The 14,661-nt window shown below is 40.2% G+C and overlaps 1 protein-coding gene across 5 annotated transcripts in view; it reads right to left on the reverse strand.

Moving 5' to 3' along the window:
* macf1a (microtubule actin crosslinking factor 1a) overlaps positions 1-14,661 on the reverse strand; it is a 253,131-nt gene that overhangs the window by 160,997 nt on the left and 77,473 nt on the right. The window lies entirely within an intron of this gene.

Here is a 14,661-nt window from a genome sequence, read left to right on the forward strand (position 1 = left end):
ACGCTATGAGAAATTAGTATGTAGTGTTATTATAACCACAGTAGTTATAATAATATAATAATACATTGTGGGTGTGATCTGTTACAGCCAACCAAGAAAGAAATTCATCCCCTCTGTGTTTATTATAATCCTTATGTGCCTTTACTCCAACTTTATTCACCCAGCAGCGGAATATGTGAAGTGTTTTTCCCTGCTGCAGTCTCCCTAGTGTGTGCACAGGACTACAATCACCTAGGTGCACAAGCACACACATAAACAGAAATGAAAACCATCTATATAAAGAAGAAATTGAGAGCAGAATGTCCAGTATGCTGTATTTTATCCAAATACAGCTAACAAAAAAGCAGAACCTGGGCGTTCGGGTGGCACAGAGTGTTCAAATCACAGCAGTGCCACCACCCTGGCTGGGCATCCACACAAAAACAACTGGCTGTGTTTAAAAGAGAGAAGGTTGTACAAGGTCTCATCCAGCTGCTGCTGCAATATACAATGTCCAGAACTGGTCCTCCACCTGCATGAGTAGATTGTGTGATGCAAGGAGGGAATCCAGAAACAGGCAGTTACTCTATTTCTTTATAGCAGCCAGTGCTATGAGTATATGAAAGAGTTTTATATTAAGACAGTAGAAAAGATTTACAGAATAATGCTGGAAAATGACACTATGTAGCCAAATGAAAAGTAACTGTGTGTATTTGTGTGTATAAATCAATAGCCAACTGTAATTCCATACAGTGCTTCTATAATTGCATCTAAATTGCAAATACTTGACAGCACTAATGAGTCTTCTTGTTACTCTGACCAGCTTAAATACAAATTACATTTGCGTTTTTGCAAATTCATTCTTATTCATTTTTTATCATCACACATTTGCTGGCAAATCACCACTTAACTAATTGTTGTGCTGTTGATAAATCAGGAAAACGCCTCATAAAATAGCCTACAGGTCCATTAGTGTCATGGCACACCGCCTCTCCTGTTAAAATCCAGATTTATCTTCACTTAATCAGACTCTAAAGCCATCGAAACAAATAACTACTCATCAAACTGAAAACCTGAGGCAGCAAAAACTAGGAGCAGTTTCCAAAAACAGCTAGCATGAGATGACACAAGGACCAGTCAATGCAGTCCCAGACAAGCTAATCGGCACAAAGTGAGCTGCCTATCCTGCCGGCTTCAACATCTATTCAATCCAACAACGTTCAAAGACCAAACTGAGATATCCTGACCCACCAATGACAAGCAAGCGAGCGAGCGCAGCCCTGTAAACAAACACACTCCATTCCTGAGAGCTTTACTGCCAGTGCAGTAGTGAATCCTCTTCCGTTAATCCCTCCTTTTCTCTGCTGTGGACTGTGAGATCACTGAAGGGTTGCGTTATCCATTAACCCATGTGCTCATTTCTTTCTCTCCGTTCTCTCTTTAGCCTCCTTTGCTGTTGCTGTTACGTATTCCCACTCCGAATCTTTCGTGCGTCGCTGCTCTCCAGCAGCCCTCCGGACTATAAATATCAGACGGAGCTCACGCTAACAGCTAATGCCAAACTGCTCACTTATCCCTCCTGTTTTTATTTCATTAGTACTAATCTCTTTCTGAGTTTAAAGTGCGGTCAGTCCTTCCTGTTCTTCAGTTCTTGTGTCATCCAGGCTTGTTTGAGGTTCACTTTCACCTCTCTTCTCAGTCCCAAGTGCGTAGTGATGCTCGAACGTTGGCACAGAGTACACCCCCCCTCCCTCCATCTGTAAAATTTCCTCAGTCACCAGAAGAACAAGCTAGACCTGTTCACATGAAAGCAGTCCATGAAATTTTGAAAGACCGAGACTGGCCGGACTGACACCAGGAATAGAATGGACTGACAGGGCTGACACAAGCAGTGCATTAATCCCAGAGATGAGCAAAGCTCCACCTGGAAGGCCAGACTGCATCATCCGATTAACTTCTATTATATTTGGGCTTCTTGTGATTATGGGTCACGGATTAGAGGGTCTAAACCAAGTGTCTTTGGTCCCGTCCCTCTTAATTTCTTTAGATTAGAAATGTCTTTTTGATTTATTGTAGGTCTTCATATTTATTGTACTGGTTTTTATTATCTGTACTGTGTATATTGTATTGTGCTGCACCCTGGTCCTGGAGGAACGTTGTTTTGTTTTAATATGTACTAGTATATAGCTAAATTGACAATAAAGCTTCCCTTGAGCGCTTGTAGAACAAATGTGGCACAGTGCTGCTACTGAGTTTATGCAGTTTGTACAGTAGCATTCTAGTCTTAATAGGTAAAGAACTGCCTAAGTGGAAAAATTATAATAATAAGAGTGAGATTACTGTAGTAACAGTTAATATACTGTATTTACAGTGCACTTCAAATTCCTGTATAATAATCATTTGTTCATTATATTAGCAACTTTTTCTGGTTAGTTGCTCTGAATTTCTTATTCCTTTGTAGAAGCAAATCTGAATTAATAATAATACAAATTGTGAATAAATAATAATAAATAAATAACAAAAACAGCCCAGTGTTTCAGGCCAATTTTCATCCAGTATTGGACCAGTGCATTCCAGCAATTATAGACTTGAATGAAGGCAGGCAGTCACTTTGGGCTACTTTTAATAAAAGAGTAATATTTACTCCTTAAACTGTACCAATTACATCAAAGTACAATTTATTTAACTCTCTCAGGTCACTCTCAAGAATCCAAATGGTGGCATGAACTAGGAGCTGCATTAAATGACAACGTTAAAGCTAATAAAACTGTCCAGTATATTTAAAACAAACAGTCAAGTCAGAGTTTTAAAACTTCAAGGATCTTCCTAACTAATTCAGTGGGAAAAACTGCACGTGTATTCCCCCATTTTTCCATCACTATGTACAACAATTATATATCCTTATACTGCACATTGCCAGTTTAGTGATGTGACTAATTAAGACATGTTCATTAAATGGAAATCAATGATGTCAAGGCGCATCAGGACATTTTTCTTTTAGCTGTGTTATAAAAGTGATCATTTAACACTAACAGTAAGTGGATCTGGCATGTCAGGAGCATTCTTATATCAGGCTTAACAAGGCTGAATAAGCCAACAGTGACATACCAGTGGAAATGACTAGGTTACACAGTACAGGGAGGTTTAAACAAATAATAAATAAATACAAAAAATATGCATGCACGAACCGCAGGTGCTAGAAACCCTGTCCAATCTAACAATCAGCTTTCTGTCACCTCTAATGTGACTAGCATGTAATGCAAAATCATATCATAGAGAAGCAGGTCAATATCCCTGTTCCATTAATATGTCAAAGGCACACTTAATGCCTAAATGTATATAGACACCCCCTAATTTTTAAGTCACACTCATTGCCAACAAGTGCACAAAAGCATTATGAAAAAAGACAAGCTTTGAACTTTGTGGACACAGTTTGGGTAGTCCCATGACTGTGCCTCTGCACACACAGATCTATAAACCCATGGACTGGTCCATCAGTAACTGATCACAGTAACTACAACAAGGTCAGTGTGTTCTGTGCAAACCCGACTGCTGCCAGTGAAGCAAGCATGTTCAGAGTTTCCATGCAAATGTCAAGCTCCTGAAATTTGAGGAGTGAGCAAAGCAAATTCCAATCAACTTAACAGTCAACTGTGAGTCAACTGTGTTTATTCTTAATTTCCAGAAGAAAGCTATTTCTATAACCTCTGAAGGTTTAATTCACGTCTCTAGTTCTACGTAGATTTTGAACAGTTTCTCTACAGTTTAATAACTGCTTTGTCTTGTGAGTGTTTTATTTGGCCCATAGAGGGCGACACAGCTACACTAACAACACGCCAACTTCATTATAGACTTCGAATGTATCCACATAGATCATCCAGATAATGATTCACTATGCAGTAACTATGAATAATAGACAACCCCAGTCTCAGTACTTGGTGGAACATCCTTTTGCCTTGATAATCTCTTATAAGTGATGTTGGTAAGTGCTAACTGTTTGTTTGTGTTTAACGTTATATCAGCACATTTAGGCTATTTATACAGCAGTACATAGGTTGTATCTCAAGTGTATGTCATTTTAATTAAATTATAAAATATGTTTTAGATTTAAATGTGACAAAAAAAATCAGTATTTTCCCTGGTGATGTCTTAAGCAGGTTTTGTACATTGTTTTCATTAAAGAATTCCAGTCTTTCTGTGTTTAGTGTTGGGCAGTCTGTCAATATGTGTTTGATTGTTAGTGTGATAAGCGCTAACTGCTTCCAGCTGACAGCACTGATCAAAACCATTATTATCAGTTGACTGGTTAATCATTACCACCCCTAATGGCAGAATTAACAGAATATACTGCTGCTCTAAAATACTACATCATTCATTTTCTTTATTGATTGAATGTGATATGATTTTAATGTAGTATATACGTATATGTGTGTGTGTGTGTGTGTGTGTGTGTGTGTGTGTGTGTGTGTATGTGTGTGTGTGTGTGTGTGTGTATGAGAGAGAAAGATTACAAATTCCAGATTGGAGTAAATCTTGATTTATCACATCAGTACTTCCACAATACAATTGATTTAAAACGTAAGTAGGACACACAAAGTACAGTGACTTCAACAGAAAAATGCTGACTTATGTCCAAATCTGTCCATACTTCCAGCACCTAAAGATGACACAATAGCCTCATTTGCAGATTTAAGCAAACGTTTGGACACAACTAGGAAAATTCCACATCTTGTTGAGTATTTGTTTACTTTGTTATCTTGTTTGTACACAGACAATGACTCTAACATAGAATGTGACCTTTTTTTTTTGCATAATACTGTTGGCAAACATTTTTACACAATAAGCATTATGTGGCATAGTTACCTCAGAAATAAAAGGACATTCATTATTTAGATAAATAAAAGATAAGCATAAATACAGCATTTTATTTTATTTTTTAAAGAGGAGTAATAAAAGGAAACTTTGTCATAAATTGTCTTGAATTTAATTTTGTTTAAAAAAAAAATCGGGAAAAAATCGTATCGTGAACCCAGTAACGTAAATCGTATCGCATCGTGGGTAGAGTGTATCATTACATCCCAAATACACAGAGATGCATACATGTTACTAGTATTGAGATTTATGATTTATTTACATTTACATTTTCGGCATTTAGCAGACGCTTTTATCCAAATTGACGTACAGTACAGTGACAGTATATTGTCTAAGCAATTGAGGCTTAAGGACCTTGCTCAAGGGTCCAATAGCAGCAACCTGGCAGTGGTGGGGCTTGAACAAGCAACCTTCTGATTACTAGTCCAGTACCTTAACCACTAGGCTACAACCACCCTGTATGTGGACGCACGACCACGAGCTTGTTGGACATTTTATTTCACCATCAAAGGCATTAAAGCTGCACCCCTCTTTGCAAACAATCTTCTAGAATGGCTTTCACTATGTTTTGGAATGAGTCTAAAGGAATTGGGTTAAATGAAAACTCTGGTGGACGAGAAGGCCTGATGACGGACCAGTAGGTCTTGGGACGACATTAAAACAGTATAAATACGCAATATCAGACTTTGCAAACATCATTTATACAACTCCTCATGTATGAGACTTATACAAAAACCACAGCTAAAAAACAGCAAATGTCTCTGAATAGAAAAGACACGTGCATAAATCCAGAGACTAACTGCTAGTTTAGCAGTTCTATAAGAAATGCTTGCACAGTTGGACTTGGTCCTGTTTTTTCTGTTACTTTGAACTAAAGCAAAATATGTAGCCGAGTCTGAGATCCCCATAAATCACTGTCTCTGATATAAATACAGCAACACAAACAAGACAGGGCTTTCAACTTAGAAACAGGAAGAGGAGGGGCTTGGAGAGGAAACTAGACCGGGTAAACAGACAGGAACATATAAAGATGGAGAGGTATACCATTAGGAGCTGCAGCTGTGTTCTGTCTGGTCCTGTGTCTGTGATACAGCCATATGCCAGCCACCGTCACGAAGTGTGCCCCCACGATCAGCGCCGACACCAACGCCGCGGGGTCATACTGATCCATCACCGGCACCCGTCTATCACCTTACAGATGCTTAAATCCACAATGCATGTACGCGTATATATAAAACTAAACCTAGAACAGTGTGATAAGCAGCAGCTGGCACGCACAAAGCTCTGCCAATCTCTCTGTCGCCTCTCAATTCTGATAAGCAGAACTCACACTGGTCTACCGGTCCCTTTGTCTCACTTTTTTAACCTCTTCCTTAAAGTAAAATCAGGTAAAGAACGATCTCAACTTTATTCAACTCTGAACAAGTTATCCCTTGGACCTGATCATCTGTACTGAGTCTGCACGCTACACTCGCCTCCCTCTGACACTCTTTCACTGAATTCCTTTCCTCTGAAACAAGCGGCTGGCTTTTAGCTCATGCTTCAGCCGGACTGAAATGACTAAAATAGGAATGAAACGCTGAAATAAAAGGATGTTCAAGAAAATCTGTGCTAACCGTTTACTCTTCCTGTGCAACGTTTAAACAAGTGTGTGTGCGCCAGTAAGTCTTTCTATTTGTGCTTGTGTACTTCTGTTGCCATGAGTGAGAACGTCCCCCACTTCTATATTCTGTCCGGCGACCGTCATCAGCCACTGGTGTCAGCAGCGGGCTACGTTCGACCGATCCTAAAGTAGCGAATGGTGCTGAAGGGCGTGTGAAGCGCACGTGTGCTCATGCCGTCTGCATGCTTGAGGAACAGGCGCAGATGATGAAACAGACAGATGTCCTGCTATTAGTGGCTCTGGCGTCTTTCGTTACAACAGGAAACACGTGATATGACAAAAGGCAGAACACGGAGGGAGGTTTGAATAGGACGGCACTTGGTTGAGTGTGGAGTTGCTTATTAGCATGGGCTTCTGGGGGATTTTGCATGCTGAGACATACTGGAAGATGGATGTATGTCATCCAGCTGAACTGGGCTCTTGCTGAACGCCTGGATTGGAGGTCTTACTCGCTCTAAAGCAGTGAGGGTTCAGTCTTGGGGTCCAGTGCAACTTGTGGAAAGATTTCATCTGGCCCACAGCTTTTCTTAAATTATTGTTTATTTATTTATTAGGATTTTAACGTCATGTATTACACACTTTGTTTACATTCATGACAGGACAGGTAATTACTGGTTACACAAGATACATCAGTTTAAGTCTTAATGTCAAACACAGTCATGGACAATTTGTGTCTCCAATTCACTTGCATTGTATCCCCTCACTTGCATGTCTTTGTGTGTGAGCTCCTGGAGGAAACCCACATAGACACAGGGAGAACATGCAAACTTGATGCAGAAAGGACCCAGAACGCTCCACCTGGGAATCAAACCCAGGACCCTCTTGCTGTGAGGCAACAGTGTTACCCACCGAGCCACCGTGCAGCCCTCTTAAAAGAATACAAATACAAAATAGTAAATGGATGCTCAGCTTATCCATGGATCTCTGGTAACAGACCTATTATGAGGAACTCCAGTTGCTGTACAAACCTCTAACTTTAATGCTATAAAGAGTTGAAGCAACAATTGTGAGTCATGTGTTCTTGTTCCACATTGGTACCTGATCTCATAAATGCTTATTTAACTAAATAGGAAATTTACCTCTCAACAAAAAAGTGAGGGGGACTCTATTAATCACTATGGTTTTTTAAGGATGTATGACAAGCTTAGATTCTGCTTATCTTGGCCTCAAGAAATGGAAATCAGACTAATTAAACCCTGACTGATGTACCTCTATGAACAATAATGCCTGAGTGATACGCAGCAGACACCCAAATTACTTTTGTTTTGTTTGTTTCGTTCATTCCTTTTCATCAGCTGCTTTATTCTGGTCAAGAGTCGTAGCAGGTTTGGGGTCCATAGGGAAACACTGGGTGCAAAGCAGAAATACCCTGGACAAAAGCCTATACTTCATAGGACTAGCAATCCATCATGTCTGGCCGGCCAGTAGCACCCCAAACCTTTTTAACTAGTCCCTCTCAAAGTTTTCCTGTCAATTCCAGCATGACAGTATCCCATTGATTTAATAGTCTTACAGTTAAATACATTTTCCATAAAAGTAGAAGTAGGTTTATTAATAATCTGAATTCATTCGGTTCTACTTGTGTGTTTAAATTAATAATCAGCTCTGAATATGATATCAGTCTTAGTGCTCGTGCTGAGACAGATGGAGATATAACAGTCACTTTACTCACTTAGAAACCTCTTCAGTAATATGTCAGAGACTGTGTAGGGGACTTCCAGGGTCTGTTTACCCAGCATTCTCTCCACCATTTTATGACGATATGCCATATCTAGTCATTACCAGAACACTTTCATCAATAAAGCAACAAAACTCCAGTCAAACAGTGAAATGAGAAAATGATCACAGAGCAGAGAAGACTAGCGTGACATGCAAAGTCCAAAGAAAGAAACAGCGAGTAAGGAGGAACGACCACAAATCTGCGGCTGGTTGTGTGATATCACTGTGGGAGTGACGCTACACTCTTGGGGTTGCACATACAGTGAGAGCCAACAAGTACTTAACCGCTCATATTTTTATTTACTATACTATATTTACAATAAATGCATCCACTTCAACTCCACACACAAAGATTGCTGACTATTTGCAAAAGTTTATAAGCACATATAAACGTTTGAAAAAAGAGTTTGCCTTTAAGACATCTCATATTAAAAATAATTAGCTTTTGGTAGCATTGTGGTTCAGTTTTGGCTCATTCAAATAAAACGACCAATAATGTTTTTGTCATTATTGTTTCTTTTTATAATCTTATGTTGTCACATTTATGATATTCACGGCAGGAATCAGTGTTTTATGATAGTTTTATTGGTCTTGTATTATATATACTATGTTTTCAGTCTTATATTATTAAGAAATTTGATGATTATTTCTGTATTATATTGTGTGAGAGTTAATTAGGCATATGTAGTCTTTGTCTTTTACGGTTGTACTGTACTTTGGGCATTCGTCCAGGATGTGTTCTTTTCTTCTCAACGTTTGGGGTCTTCACCTAGTATTAAGCCCAACTACCGCCAAGTTGCCATTGCTTGGCCCCTGAGCAAGGCCCTAAACCCCTTAAATCCTTGCATTGTACTCGGTCACAATTATAGGTCACTTTGGATAAAAGAATCTTCTTGGTGCCATAAATGAAAATGAAGGTTCTGAACTAATAAACCAAAGGTCGCTGGTTCAAGCCCTACCACTACCAGGTTTCCGCTGTTGAACCCTGGAGCAAAGCCCTTAACCCTTAATTACTTGCATTGTGTTTGCTCACTATTGTGAATTGCTCTGGATAAAAGCACCCCCTGAATGCTGTGAATGCCATTGATTCATTCATGTTTCCACTGACGATGGGGTAATGCCCTGGTACTTTTTGCAGGAAACCAGCAGAGAACCAGGATAAACTGCTTAGGCAAATCAATTCCATGCCTTTAATAATCTATTCACAACTTTAATGCTTGTTGTTACATTTCCAGGTAAGAGCATTTTCCTCTCCTAGTAGAACTACTACTCTACTAGTGGTACTAGTGACAATTAGGGGCAAATGCAAGTAAAAAAGGAAGCGTAGATGTAAATAATAATGTGAATTAAGCCAAAAAAAAAAGCACATGGAACCAAAAAAGATGAGACTGCAGTGTTATTATATCACCCAGGTGCTTGAATGGCAAGGCTGTATGAATCCATTCATCTACACAAGAAAAATCTGGCACCATCCACACCCACACGCACACCCACAACTCACTCCAGTACTACATTCCACTACTCACCATCTATTACGTCAGCACTGTGAACATTTAGACCCCTTGCTTTTTTATCTGATTAGCGTCTCATTGTTTTAATGGCAGAAAAGGCAGTAGAGATGATAACAGCCTAATCCTGTTTACTGATGTTTATATGCTATGGAATATAGATGTCCCAATACAATACTAAATATTGGGGAGAATATTGGCTTAAAATGTTAAATAGATTTTAGACTGGACTTCAAACTAGATAACTAGATTTTATTAAAGTAAAGTAGACATGAGTGACACGACTGCCTATTTAAATGCATCTGGAGGGACGAATTTACAATTTCTACTGTAGCTTTAAATATAAGGATATATTGGATAAAAAGTAGCAAGATGCAAAACATTTATTATTTAGATTTTATTATTTAAAAAATCTAAATAATTTAGTCTATTTTGATTTTATCAGGAGAAAATATACTATAAAATATATAATGTTATTACCGCTTACATGATTTCCAAGAATGAAGCAAGATAAGCAGACTTGTGATTTCATTGTCTGTATCAAGCACATTACTCAACAATGACTCAGAAATGAATTGTGGCATTAGCTAGTGCTTGAAAGTAAACTGTCTGTCTGCAATCTCTCGGCTGTCCAACAGAGGGCAGTGTGATCTCACACTACACACCACTGAGCTAGAGAACAGTTCAGCCATGGGCAGTCATGCATGCCTCAGGTTACACCTGGCAGGAAGTGACATTACCCCAGATGAAAATACCTGTGACATCACAGGTGGACTCAGCACAATGACCTTGCTCGTATTTACAGACAATACCACAGCTGTATGCTTACGTACTGTTCTTTCATGCTTATCAGTCTGAGTTCAAAAGCATGTTTAAACAATCACCATCACGAAAACCGCCGCTAACAAACAGCAAGCTGTGCAATAATATCTGCTAAAACAGGAAAAGACAGAATGCTGAGGGAAGACTGGAGTGTCTGCGCTGACAGACTGGGTGGATTTGTTTCCTGTTTTGTCATGGTCAATGGACAGCATGTCTGCCCTAGCCCTGCTTAAACATAGCCACAAAAGATTACAGCAGACTGAGCTGAGGATGGATTTAATAAACAGGTTGAGTTGGTTAAGTAGTTACAACACCAAAATACTGGTAAAAAATAACAATAACAGTAAAACAAAAGCACAAACTTATTTCTGAACTACTGTAAGCAGTTTTACCTTCTGTTTATTTATTTCTAGCGCATTTATTCACTTCAAATTTGATGATGAGATCCTCCTCCCCATTAGACATGGTCAATTATGTCTGTGTAGATGCCTGGCCAGGACACCATCCCCATCTCCTCTATCAGACACAGCCAATTATGTCTGGGTAGATGCCTGAACAAGGGGCCATCAACCTTTATCAGACATAGCCAAGTAGTTCTGTGTAGATGCCTGACCATGGTGCTACCCCCTATCAGAAATAGCTAATTATGTCTGTGTAGATGCCTGGCCAGGGCACCATCTTTTTTATCAGACATAGCCAAGTATGTCTGTGTGGATGCCTGGTCAGGGTGCCATCCCCATCCCCTCTATCAGACATAGCCAATTATGTCTGTGTAGATGCCTGGTCAGGGTGCCATCCCCATCCCCTCTATCAGACATAGCCAAGTATGTCTGTGTAGATGCCTGGTCAGGGTGCCATCCCCATCCCCTCAATCAGACATAGCCAATTATGTCTGTGTAGATGCCTGGTCAGGGTGCCATCCCCATCCCCTCTATCAGACATAGCCAATTATGTCTGTGTAGATGCCTGGTCAGGGTGCCATCCCCATCCCCTCTATCAGACATAGCCAATTATGTCTGTGTAGATGCCTGGTCAGAGTGCCATCCCCATCCCCTCAATCAGACATAGCCAAGTATGTCTGTGTAGATGCCTGGTCAGGGTGCCATCCCCATCCCCTCTATCAGACATAGCCAATTATGTCTGTGTAGATGCCTGGTCAGGGTGCCATCCCCATCCCCTCTATCAGACATAGCCAAGTATGTCTGTGTAGATGCCTGGTCAGGGCGCCATCCCCTCTATCAGACATAGCCAAGTATGTCTGTGTAGATGCCTGGTCAGGGTGCCATCCCCTCTATCAGACATAGCCAAGTATGTCTGTGTAGATGCCTGGTCAGGGCACCATCACCTCTATCAGACATAGCCAAGTATGTCTGTGTAGATGCCACGTCAGGGTGCCATCCCCATCCCCTCTATCAGACATAGCCAAGTATGTCTGTGTAGATGCCTGGTCAGGGTGCCATCCCCATCCCCTCTATCAGACATAGCCAAGTATGTCTGTGTAGATGCCTGGTCAGGGTGCCATCACCTCTATCAGACATAGCCAAGTATGTCTGTGTAGATGCCTGGTCAGGGCACCATCACCTCTATCAGACATAGCCAAGTATGTCTGTGTAGATGCCACGTCAGGGTGCCATCCCCATCCCCTCTATCAGACATAGCCAAGTATGTCTGTGTAGATGCCTGGTCAGAGCACCATCCCCTTTACAAGATATAGCCAATTATGTCTGTGTAGATGCCTGGCTGGCTGATAACACCACAGAGATTTGAACCCCCGGACCCCAGCGGTGATGGGTAAGTGTAATACCTCTCAGTAAACTGCTCAATCATTATGACTATTAGAGAAGCACCATCATTGTAAAATGGTCAGGAAGTGAAATATTTATTCATTAAGCAACCCAAACACAAACACACACAGGGTGATTCCACTAATCTGGATGTGATATTTGAACCTATATTGACTTGCAAAGTTTGCACAAGCTCAGCGTCATCGGTTTGCACTACTGGTCATGTGACCTTTCTGGGGAAACGCAGACAATAGCAAGTCATTTGCTTACGTGGTAGAAACCGGGGAACCATTGAATAATTGAGTAGAGAAACACAGAAGCAGCTACTGTGGGGGATTCCTCGGGCTGAATATTGAAAGTAATACAATGACAGCTACAGATGTACATACAGCCTTTACAATTACATGCCACACATTGCAACTTTTATGATGTTCTGAATGAAATTTTTTGCCAGCTTTCAGTTTTTAAACAGTATGCTGTTAGATGCTTTCAGATAAATCAATCAAAATTATTTTAACTTCAAAATGTTCTTTTTAATGAAACGTTAGAACACATGACACATAGAACTACACATTTTAAAGCACAGGAAAAAAGCCTGTCAAAAAGCCTCACTAGGAAATGTTTTTTTCTTTTTTATATTTTCTTTACGCATTTTCTCCCCTTTTTCTCCCTTTTAGCACGTCCAATTGCCCCATTGCATCATGCTTCCTCTCCACCAATGCCAATCCCTGCTCTGATTGAGGAGAACGAAGCTAACCCACACCCTCCGACACGTGGGCAGCATGCCGTATGCATCTTATCACCTACATTTTGAAAGCATAGCTGCGTGTACGGAGGGACACACCCTAAGAGCACTCTTTTCTCATCTTGTGCAGGCGCCATCAATCAGCCAGCAGAGGTCGTAATTGCATTAGTCATGAGAAAGAGACCCTATCTCTAATTATGGGACCCTTAGACATATAAACAACAGGCCAATCGTTGTTCATGTGGCCGCTCAGCCTCAGCCGGCAAGGCAGAGCTGAGATTCGATACGATGTATTCGAGATACCAGCTCTGGTTCCAGCGTGTGTTTTTACCGCTGCGCCACCTGAGCGGCTTGGAAATGTTGTTTTTCTGCAGTGATTGTGTTGCCGTCTGAGTTTTAATAAATCAGACATGCAAGACAGGATCTGACATCATTAACCTGTTTAAATACAGAAACAGTATGTAGATAGCTGACAGCTGTGTGGATAACTTTTGTATATCATTAAAATAGAACTAAAAATATACTAAAAATCAAGAAAAAATTATCTATAAATTTCTCTGCAATTGTTTTCCTCAAAAAGCATTCATAAATGTCTATATTTATTTATTTATTTGGATTTTTTTTTGGTTACATTCATGACAGTACATGTAATCACTGGTTACACAGGATTCATCAGCTCACAAGTTTAATGTCAAACACAGTCATGGACAATTTTATATCTCCAATTCACCTCACTTGCACGTCTTTGGACTGTTGGAGGAAACTGGAGCTCCTGGAGGAAACTCACACAGACACAGGGAGAACATGCAAACTCCACACAAAAAGGACCTGGACCACTCCACCCAGGGATCAAACCCAGGACCTTCTTGCTGAGGCGACAGTGCTACCTACTGAGCCACTGAGCCCAGATCTGCCTATAATGCAAACCTCTAAACTGAAGCACTGAAATATGAACATTAAGTAGTGCTTGATAATGTCCAAATAAGGGCTGTGAAATGTAGAACAACAACAATTTGTACCTAATCCTACCAAATAAGGACTGTTCAAATAAATGTTCAAATAGCTCAGAGTACAGAGTTTGAATCTAAGCTGTGCTATCGACTGGTCCTGTGTCTACACAGACATTATTGGCTAATTCTGAGGGGGGTAGGATGGCAAAACAGTCTAGTCATTAAAAGGTGCACTGTTGGAGGTGCAAGTCCAGATAAAATAAGTAGGGTTGCATCAGGAAAATCCAGTGTAAAACTGTACCAAATCAAGTAAGCAGACCAGAATGGGCTGGTGACCCCCAAATACAGGAGCAGCCAAAAGAGTAAAAAATTAAAACAGAAGAAGAAAATAATATATATAATAATAAATAATAAAGCAAGGCAAATTAAATAACACATATTTACAGTATATAATAAACTTTTGTATAAAATAAGATTCCTCTATCGATCCCCTTGGGGGAAATTCGAGAATAAGTAATAAGTATAAGCTGGAGCACTCACACATGCGTTTACATTTTTATGCACCATGTTGTAGTTCCAGGCTATAAAAAGCAGTAGCTTTACTGAAGGATAGCCAGCA

Source organism: Trichomycterus rosablanca, chromosome 2, assembly GCF_030014385.1.
Source record: "Trichomycterus rosablanca isolate fTriRos1 chromosome 2, fTriRos1.hap1, whole genome shotgun sequence".
Classification (NCBI taxonomy): domain Eukaryota; kingdom Metazoa; phylum Chordata; class Actinopteri; order Siluriformes; family Trichomycteridae; genus Trichomycterus; species Trichomycterus rosablanca.